Source organism: Bidens hawaiensis, unplaced genomic scaffold (genome assembly GCF_021521415.1).
Source record: "Bidens hawaiensis isolate Kalapana, Puna unplaced genomic scaffold, B.hawaiensis_p1.1 tig00017066_1, whole genome shotgun sequence".
NCBI classification, from domain to species: domain Eukaryota; kingdom Viridiplantae; phylum Streptophyta; class Magnoliopsida; order Asterales; family Asteraceae; genus Bidens; species Bidens hawaiensis.
Genome location: NW_027492584.1, coordinates 289,623 through 300,101, shown reverse-complemented (window position 1 = coordinate 300,101; position 10,479 = coordinate 289,623). Strand labels below are relative to the sequence as shown.

General features: G+C 34.7%; 1 pseudogene across 1 annotated transcript; it reads right to left on the bottom strand.

Annotated features, from left to right (window-relative positions):
- Positions 1-1,035: 1,035 nt before the first annotated feature.
- LOC143553007 (glutamine--fructose-6-phosphate aminotransferase [isomerizing] 1-like) lies at positions 1,036-8,023 on the bottom strand (annotated as a pseudogene). The gene is made up of 11 exons (XR_013138753.1): positions 7,727-8,023; positions 6,900-7,072; positions 6,580-6,688; positions 5,956-6,101; positions 5,656-5,820; positions 4,881-5,234; positions 3,623-3,873; positions 3,443-3,556; positions 2,244-2,499; positions 1,490-1,655; positions 1,036-1,406 (listed from the first exon to the last, which is right to left on the bottom strand). The product of XR_013138753.1 is annotated as a glutamine--fructose-6-phosphate aminotransferase [isomerizing] 1-like (transcript).
- Positions 8,024-10,479: the final 2,456 nt, after the last annotated feature.

The following is a 10,479-nucleotide window of genomic DNA, read 5'->3' as shown; positions in this document are numbered from 1 at the left end:
GTCACTTATGATTGAATAAGTGATTATTAGGAATTAGGATAATGGATGTTAATTTGTTGGTTAAGAACATATCTTTTTTTATTATAGTGTGTAAATGAGTAAACAAGTTTTTTTTTTCTTTTTTTGGAATATTTATATGTTACTTAAAGATATATTTGAAGTAGATGTTCATACGTACTTTACCAACTTGATTTGGGTAGTCCTATAAATATTTTGGGGACTATGCATGAACCATACTTCTGTGATCTGTCTAGACGTCACTCTTCTCTCAAAGATTAGCATATGTAATAGTAGTCTTTCTAAGTGATATTAGTCTTAGTTTAAAGTTTAAACATACCACTATTATTTAAAAAAAAAAAGAAACTCTAGTTTAGAAAGTTGTAACTACTTGTAACTTCATAGATAATCACAAAATTTCTTAAAAGTATTATAAATCATTATTTTATGAAAAATGTTTTTAGTCAGTTAGTCACCCTTTCGACTAAATATAGATTTTAACTATTATTCTTTTAGGTAAAGTCCACTTGACATTAATAACTTGTGCAGTTATACTCAAAATTAACCATTTGCACTAAAGTCCATGTAACAAACTCCATAAAATTTCAATTAAATTCTTTTAACTTCTTTCCCTAAAAAGAAAGTCACCACCATCTTCTAATCTTATGAAGTGTGAAGATATACTAAAACTAGGACACGCAACCTCCATATACCATTTTTAACTTGTTTTCAACATATGTGCCTCACCATTAAATTCTTTTACATTTCTTTCGCGCCTCACCAACCGTGTTTGTGATCCTCTTATTAGTATATAAAAAGATTCGGTAGGAAGCAAGTAGCATATCTTGGTGGTTCGGATATGAAAACATATGCATATTTCATCTCGCGGGTCAAAATAGTCAAAATTAGGATAACTTCTAATTGGGTTGGGTTAAGTTAGTAAAAACTGGTCTGTCCAATATTTCTAATTCATAAAAAAAATCAAATGTAAATATCAAAATTAAGTAACTACAACAATAATTGAACTTTTTTTAATAAAGCATATAATTCATCACTTAAAACTGTTAACAAAAATCAATAATTTTATTAGTTTAAACTTGTATCAGCCCATTTCCAAATAAACTGTATAAAACTAAAACACATAATCTCGGAGAGTCTTGCCTAGTACCCACTACATCTTCATCTATGTCAAACCATCGTTACAACCTAATCCTTGACACAATCAAATGCATTGCCAAAGTCACTTACATTCATTCATTCTATACACGAAGCAACAAAATTTCGGTTTTTGATGACACACGAGATTGCAATTAGCATAACACTTCTCATTCGGTTGTCACACTCTTGGCAAGATTCCTTGGCTGGTCAACATTGTATCCCTGCAAAACCGTCAAATGATAAGCCAATAACTACATATGAAAAGAAAAAAATTGTTTTTACTTTTTAGCATGTATTAAACGTATATATGAGAAAATAAAAACAAAATTAATACCTGCAATGGAACTATATTAACAACAGGTTGTAAGCAGTCAACAACTTGAGGAACCTCAATCACCGGGCACGATCCACCACACACAGCTTCTGCATCCCCTTCTGAACACATCACTATCAATCGACCTTTTCGGGCCTTAAGTTGTTGAATAACCGACTGTTGTTTGCTAATAAAAAATAAGAAGAAAACATTAGGCTTGAAACGATTGAATAAACATGAACGGGACGTGTTCATTCATTTAACTATAACCGAACAAGCTACCAAACACGAATAATTAAACAAACAGGGTTTTCTTGTTCGTTAAGGGAATGAATGTGTTCATGTTCATTTTATGTTTGTTTGTTAATAGTATAAACGACGGTTCAAAGACAGAAACAAACACAAACGATCCAACATAACTGGGCACAAACACAAATTAAAATTAAACGCGAACATTAATCTATCAGACCAAAATTCAATGGATATATAAACGAACGAACTTAAACTCACGTAAACTGACAAGCATATATGAATGTAAACAAATGAACGAACATAAACGAGCGTTCAAGAACATAACTGAGATCATGAGACATGTGTTCATGTTCATTCGTTTAATATATGAATAAAAAGACTTCATGTTCGTTCGTTTATTGACAAATGAACTTCCTGCCGAACAGTTCACACAATTCACTGAACATGTGGTTCATTTACAGGTCTAAAAGATATTAAAAAATCAAAACAGATTACAAATAGACCGAGAGACGTTTAAACAAACCTGAAACTCTGATCGCGAGTGGCAATGACAACAATGGGGAGGTTTTCATCAACTAAAGCTAAAGGACCGTGTTTCATTTCGCCCGCAAGTATCCCTTCACTGTGCATAAGTGCCACTTCCTTGACCTTCAAGGCACCCTCGAGAGCTGTGGCATAGTTATATCCTCTTCCAAACATAAGAAGTGACTGCTCGGAAATCAATGACCTAGCTAGATCTTTCATTTCTTGGTCAAGCTTCAATACTTCCCTCACTTTGTCTACATGATATAATAAAATAATATTGGTTAGTAGGAATGTGCATGGTTTTGAGCCGAACAGGTAACTACTATTTTTGAAAATACTAAGCCGAACTGACCAGTTGGTTGGGTGGGCCGGACCAATCAAACTAGCCAAAACGTTTGCTTTGGTTTACTTGGTCGGTTCCAAGCCGCAAGCTTAACCAAGAACCCCGGTTTTACAAACCATAAACCATATTGTATTCTTCTAACCCGGCCGAACCGACCAACTTAGCTCAGTTGGGGAGTAAACATGCCAATCCGACTTATGAGCTACTCGAGATCGCCTCGTTAAAAGCTAGAATGGAGCCGAGCTTAAACGAGCTCGAGCCTTAAATAAGCTTGTTTAAAAAACAAGCCTCAGCCCGAGCTTCACTTATCGAGCTATGCTGGCTCGTGAGCCTACTTGTTATATAATTTTTATTTAATATATTAAAAATATATTTATATAACATTATATATGAAATTATGATAAAAATAACTAATTAATATAAATTTGTTATATATAAAATTATAAATAACAAATATACATGTATGATTAAAATATACAAAATTAATTAATAAATAATAAATGAGCCGAGCCCAAGCCAAGCTCAGGCTTCAAAAACAGCTCACGAGCCATGCTCGAGCCTTAGATAAACAGCCGGAAACAAGGCAAACTCGAGCTCTAGTAAGTCAAAAAGAGCCGAGCTCAGGCTCAGATCGACTTGTTTACACCCCTAGTTGGGTTGGTTCGGCTGGTTTCAACGATTTTTGAGCATCCCTATTACTTAGTAGTTAGTATAACAATATCCTGGTTTTGTCTGCATAATGGTATAATAATATAGAAAAAAATGTCATTTTAAACAATTTCATCTTATTTAAACGCTCAGAAATCGTATCTGGTTCAGAATATTTAATACAACATAGTCACTTTAAACCGTACCGGGCAAGCTTAGAAGACTTTCTATTATTCCATCTCTTCGTTGTTCAGTTGAATGCTATCGGCCCCGATTGCTAGAGCCACCATAGCCATCACCACTATTTGACTTGTATACGCCTGAATAATATCAACATCATGATAAGATAACCAACAAAATATGTAGAAGTGAAAAAACTAACTGACCTTGGTACTTGCCACACCAATCTCACTACCAGCATTAATATGTACACCACAGTGTGTATTGCGGTCAATAGAACTACCAACAGTGTTTGTAATACCGACACATAAAGCACCATTCTTGAGAGTGTATTCAAGAGCGTTTAAAGTATCAGCGGTTTCACCCGATTGACTAACAAATATTATTGTATCGTCTCTGTACACAGGTGCTTGTCTATCTAACAGATCACTTGCAATCTCCATCATAACAGGTATACCTGTCAATACATCAACTGATTGAATACAAACTAATAAACTACACACTAACTAGTACTTGATAAAAGATTGTTAACAGTTGGCTAATTAGACCCGTTTACCTATTACGGATTGATATAGGTTATGTTCTATCTCTAACGGGACAAATAAGTTGACTTTAGAAGGGCTCAAACAGGTTCAAAGTCATGCAAAGTGTGTTTCATGCATAAAACCTCTGAAGTCATTTTATTTAAAAAGATGGATTAACTATATAATAAAATTTCTGTAATTACACACATTTGTTATTGAAATGCTTCAATATTTTGGACAGAAAAGTGTTTCGGGTCAACCTAACCTGACCCATATATAAATTTGCCTGTTTTGATCCAACCCGTGGCCCAATCCACTTACCACCCATGCCACCACCTCTATCAAAAATAGGGTTATTCATAAAACTCGTGACTCGCTCGAAGTTCGCTTGAAAAAAGGTCATTTGTAAACGAGCTGAGCCAAGCTCAATAACTGGCTCGTTGGTTGACTCGACTGACTCGTTTAACTTAAACCCCAAATTCTAATATATATACATAATAACATATAAATATATTAATTTTATTAATATTTACAAAGTAGTGATTACATCGAAACAGAAGGCAAGCGGCCAACTTATAAATACATTGAAAAATACTAAATAATGCATATAATGTTATATATTCTCTAGTTTAGAAACTTTGTTTTTGTGTATGTATTGATACGAGTAAAATAATAAACAGCCACCTCAAGTTTTTTTATGAGCTGAGCTCGAGCTCAACTTTTCAGCTCATTAAAACAAACGAGCCAAGCCAGCTTGTTTACAGCCCTAAGAAAGCAAACACTGAAGCATCAAATCACCCAAAGTGTATTTTAAACCAAAAAACGGCTTAAATCGCTTTACTCAAGAAGTTATACAAATTTTATAAAAATATATTATTTTTTGTTATAAAATTTAGCATACAGACTAATTATTCATAAACAATAAAAAGTGCCAACTTACCACAAAGTTCTTCCAATATAGGTCTGGCAGCTAAAGCAGCATTGTAGCTAGTACCACAACCAATAAAAACAATCCGTCTGCTTCTTCTGATAGTTTTCAAATGATCTTTGAGTCCACCTAATAACACACTCTTCCTTTTGCCGGTCCCACCACGTATAAGCCGGCCTCGCATTGTTGTTGTTAACGATTCTGGTTGCTCATGAATTTCTTTCTGCATATAATGCTCATATTTACCCTTATTTGTTCAACCTCCATTTCAAGAATTGATAACGCCCGTTGCACAGAAGCAGGTATTGAATGAGATTTTCCATCTTTTTTCCCGTGATCAAATTTGAAGATAGTCACTCCTCCATCCTGAAACAACCCAAAATAAAAATAAATAAATAAATAGTAATTTATATGTTTTAAAATTTCTGAGTTGATGATTACATCAGAACTACTTCATGCTAGTTTAATAAAAGAACAGGACTAAACAAATGGTGCGTGTAGACGGTCCCCAGTTTGGGCCCGGTCTAGTGGGCTAGGCCCATTACCAGTCAGGTCCATTAGGGCTTGAGCCCAAACTATCCCTATCAAAGGGAGACGTAATCCACTTGGATGCTTACTGTAGAAAGCTTGTTCCTATTTTCAATCAATTAAGCTTAATAGGAATTTCTTTAAATGGTTCAATGGTTATAATAATATTTAACTGAAAATAACCAATTTCGGATACCGTAAAACATATAATTATTAACATATGATAGCTAGTTAATGCAGTTTATTATAGAATATGTACCTTAATGTCAACAACTTCACATTCCTCGATCACCAACACCTTTTTTGTGTGTTCAACGAGGGCATGCGCGTCACTAGATAGAAAAAGTTCTTTAGGGTGACCGTTTTTTGAAATAAATTTCATATCATTATAGGATGTTCCATTGCTCTTTTCTTGAGCATATTCCTGCAGGATAAATTCCAAACTTAATACAATTTGCAAGTGCAAAAGTTTATGGAAAATGCAGCTATATTATTAACAAAGAACACAAAAAAAATAAGTTGTATGCTAGCCTTCTAAACAAAAAGATGAAGAACCTACTTTTACACCAAGAAGCAGCGGGCTACCACGTTTACAAGCAATCAATTCATTCGGATAATGCTTGCTTTTAAAAATAAGCGCATACGCTCCTTCAAGATGCCTCATAACCTCAAGCACCACTTCACAAAACGTGACGCTTTGATCACCTGAACCAAAAAATATGAGTAAATTCTGATAAATATTACAACTAGTGCATTGTATGTTTTAGGGATTTTAAGTACCTCCTTCATTTGAAGTAGAATTAAAGTTAAGGATTTTTAGAGAGAATTGAATACCTTAGGGCTTAGAATTAACTTATTTAGGTCACATACCATAATGGTATTTCCCTTACATATATTATTATTATTATTATAATTATTATTAGCTTTTATATAGCTGTTAAACTGTGATCTTATTATTAATATTATTATAATTAGTAGTAGTTTTTATATAACTGTTAAACTTTGATTTCCTTTATTTTGCTTCATACACATGTACTTAGAGCCGAGGGTCTCTCTGGAAGCCACCTCTTTATTCCTTTGGATAGAGGTACGGTGTGCCTACATCCCACCCTCCCCAGACCCTACTTATAGCTTTGCTGTCGGTGGGATTTTACTGGGTATATTGATTGATTGATATAAGTACCTCCTTCATTTGCTTTATCAAAAACAAACTTGGCAAGCTTTGGGATCACCTCTGTATCAGTCTCAGATTCAAAAGTATATCCATGGCGAAGAAGAGATTCCTGTAACACCTGCATTATTTTATTTATGAAAACTATATCATATATATATGGAACAAAGAAAAGACATTAATGCAGAAATGTTACATGATGCAAGAGTTAATACAGAATCACGTCATTCTGATTCATCAAATATCGGAAATATGTTCTTAAAATTTAAAATAAATACTTGAAAAGAACATGCAATAGAGAATACAACAATCAAATTACCATAACAGCATACCTTGTAATTGGTGATAACTCCATTGTGAACAACCAGGAAATCATTTCCAGCACCAGATGACTGAGGATGACTATTCCTTGGAGCCGGTTCTCCATGGGTGGCTCACCGCGTGTGTGTGATTCCAGCATGAATAGAAAAAGATTCTTCCAGATTCAAATCTGTAGCAGATACATCTGATACACCCAAAATTGACGCATCATAAGTACTCTGAGTAATTCTTCTATAATATGAGTTTGAAATTTACAGTTATCTAGAGATCGTAAGTATATTTAATATTCCTTGAAAATAATCGTAACACCTATAATATGAATTTGAAATTTACAGTTTGTAAGAGTCAACTGATCTAGCATCGGCTACCTAACAAATTGAAAATATAGCTATAATCCTATAAAACATAAATCGGAAAGAAAAGGTAAACCATGGTTCTAAACTTCTAATAGTCTTCCATAATAAACACAGTTGAAACCAAATATAGGTCAAGTTATAATCATGTCCATTATACACAGTTCATGTCAAATATATACATATTAAACTTCAGTTTAACCACAAGAACCCTAAGCCTTAATCATCATTTCACATTACTAGAATGACAAAAGGAGAAATAATAGAATATACTAAGTCTCCTTACTCAATGTTCAACAGTATTGATGTACGATATGTTTCAAATTAAACTAATAATTTTCACACAAATTAAAAACTGTAATAATACACATGCAGACTTAAAATTCACAAATGTATCTACTATAATCAAGCTCGATTTCTGATCAATCAACACTCATACAACCAAAATTAGGTTAAACAATCACACAACATTACGAACAGAATACCTTGATAGACCGATTTGACGAGCGATTCGATGTTTCCTTCTTTCCGGAACACAAGCGGCGGATCAGACGGCCGGTGAACGGCGGCGGAGGAAGAATCGATGGATATTCCGGCGGAATCGTAACCTCTGTATTCCAAACGACGGAGGTCGTTAAAGAGTACTTTGAGAATATAGCGTCTGTCTCTGCTGACGTCGTAATTGAGATAAGCGAAGATCCCACACATTTCGTTCGGTGGTGAATTGAATGAGTGATCGAAATGAATGTACGAATGCAGAAACTAGAAAGATATTGAGATGGCGCTGGTGTGAAAGTTATTCCACTTTCGAAATTTTCTTTTCTTTTCTTCTGGGCTTTAAGTTTTTTATTGCCAAATTGGTCCAGGTCAAATTCGGTTGGCAACTGGAAACTTTGCCGCAAAGAGATCAACATCGGGGATGGAAAGGAAAACTAATGATAGTTAAAAAATGAGTGTTATTGAGTTTTTTTTAAGATGGAAAGGAAATGAGTAGGAGAGTTAGGAATGATTCCTTGAATCCAGTTGATAGTAAATGATCTTGGATCCAACGCATAACCCTTTGTGAATGAGAGATATAAAGACGAGAAAGACCAATGAAATCAAGTTTCAAGGTTGAAATGGTAAAGTTCGATTTGATTACCATTAACCTCCAGAATAGTTAACGAGTTTTTCGGTTTGATTCATCTCCTATTCATCTCCAAAAGATGGCTCTCGACCTGAGTTATATTAAGTTATCCTCCCAAAAATGGGATGATTACTAAGGATAACTATTTTTTAACATAGTTATCCTTTCCTTTCCTCTAATTTCCTTCCAACTCAAGAACACACCTAATTAAAAAAAAAATTCTTTCCTTCCCTTCCCTTTCTTATCCTTCCCTCTCCCTTCCTTTTCTTTCCTTGGTTAAAAAACTCAAGAACAAGGCGCAAATGTTTAATTGAAAATGATATCACAAACGATATTTTTTTAAGAGTTAGAACTTTGAAGCCGATCTATTAGTTAAAAAACACATAAATTGAGGATTTGGATACCGTGTGTGATTATTAAATGTTGAGGATAGCCGATGCAACATCTGTAAAACACATAGATCAATCAAGCAATCAAAATTTAAAAATGAACTAAAAGTGGTTATTTTACGCTGGTACGTCTATCCAAGGTCACAATTCGTTGGCGGGATAAACAAAAGATATCAAACCTTTTTTTTGTCGGTGTAATTATGTGTCAAAAGGTTACGGGTGGTGTGATTTTAGTATGTCCATGCGTTGTGCAAAGATGTCCATGTGTCAAGTTCTCAGCAAAATGTTATTTGTGAAAAATGACGTGTCAATTTTTATTAAATGTTTGATTGGTATTTTTTAACTAGAGAATTTTTCATTTAAAATACTCCTGACATTCCACTTTCATAACATCTTGTTTTTAAAAGAACAAAACACCGTACCAATGGATTATGGGTGTTTGATTGGTGTCGACGTGATTTGTCTTAACCAAAAGAGAAAAACTATTTATTTAAGTGTTAGTATATTTTGTAGTCAATAATACTCACTTTGTATAAACCAAGTTGTTTTCACTTTTTTCTTATTTAAAAAAAAGTTGTTTTTACTGAATATTTACCTTTTTTTTCTCATAAAGCAATGTTTAATAAATTTTGTTATAGAATCATTTGCGTTTATATTTGTTATTTTGTACATCTCAAGAGTTTTGAGGCAATACCCCTTGACAAGGTTCCAAGGAGGTTGCACTCCTTTGACGGGTCTAGTAGTGCGAGTAACAAGTATTGTTAATCATCAATAGTAGATCCAATTAGTTGCAAATCGGTCTATAAGTGACAACTAATGGTCATTAATAACCGATCATTAGCGTGACCAGGGAGAGTAATACTTGATAATCATTGGTAACCGTGCCTTAGTGGCAACTAAGTATTGACTATTGACAATAACTTAGCTACAACTCAAAACTAAGATGCTATTGAACCGTTAATGGATTCACCTGTTGAGGGTTTTCCACTTATATAATTGCCCATTTGTTGGCGGTTATAATTGTGAAAAAGCAACCACCGACTAAAACGCCGTGATGGTTTGTCCCTTAAGTACATGTTTTCTAAGTAACACTTATTAATTCTTGTATTTCCTCTTTGAATTATCCTACTAAACTTTCTATAAGCACATAAATATTTCAATCTGAAAGTGTTTCTGAAGAGGTAGGTTCCCGCAAAGCCCAGTTGGACCCACAAGACTCACCTTGAAGAGGTACGTCTATGCAAAGACCAACTGGATCCGCAGGACCCACCATGCTCAGAGAGATGAAGACCTTACACGCAGTAAGCCAGCTGTCCCCGCAGGAAAGTCTCCCTTGGTACAGTACCCTGCCTGTCCCCGCAGCTGTGGGTACAAGCCAAGAAAGAAGGCTACCCGCACTAACAGTAAGGCTACACGTATAAGGCACTAACTCTTATACTTCAGTAATGTCACCTGAAGAAGGAATGAGCAGGGCGGGAATATTCCCGCCCAAAAGAGCCAGTCCGTACTGTAGGTTCCCAGCCGGATCTACACGGAAGTATCTCGTACTACGTAGGTGCGGAATCCATACGTAAAACGATACAAGTGTTCGATGCGATATACGTTAAAACCAAGCACAAATACACGTTACAATACTCAAAAGACACGTTGTATTACAACTCCTTTAACACGTGATATGCAAATCACAATTACACGTACTGACCAACCATTACAAAATAACCCG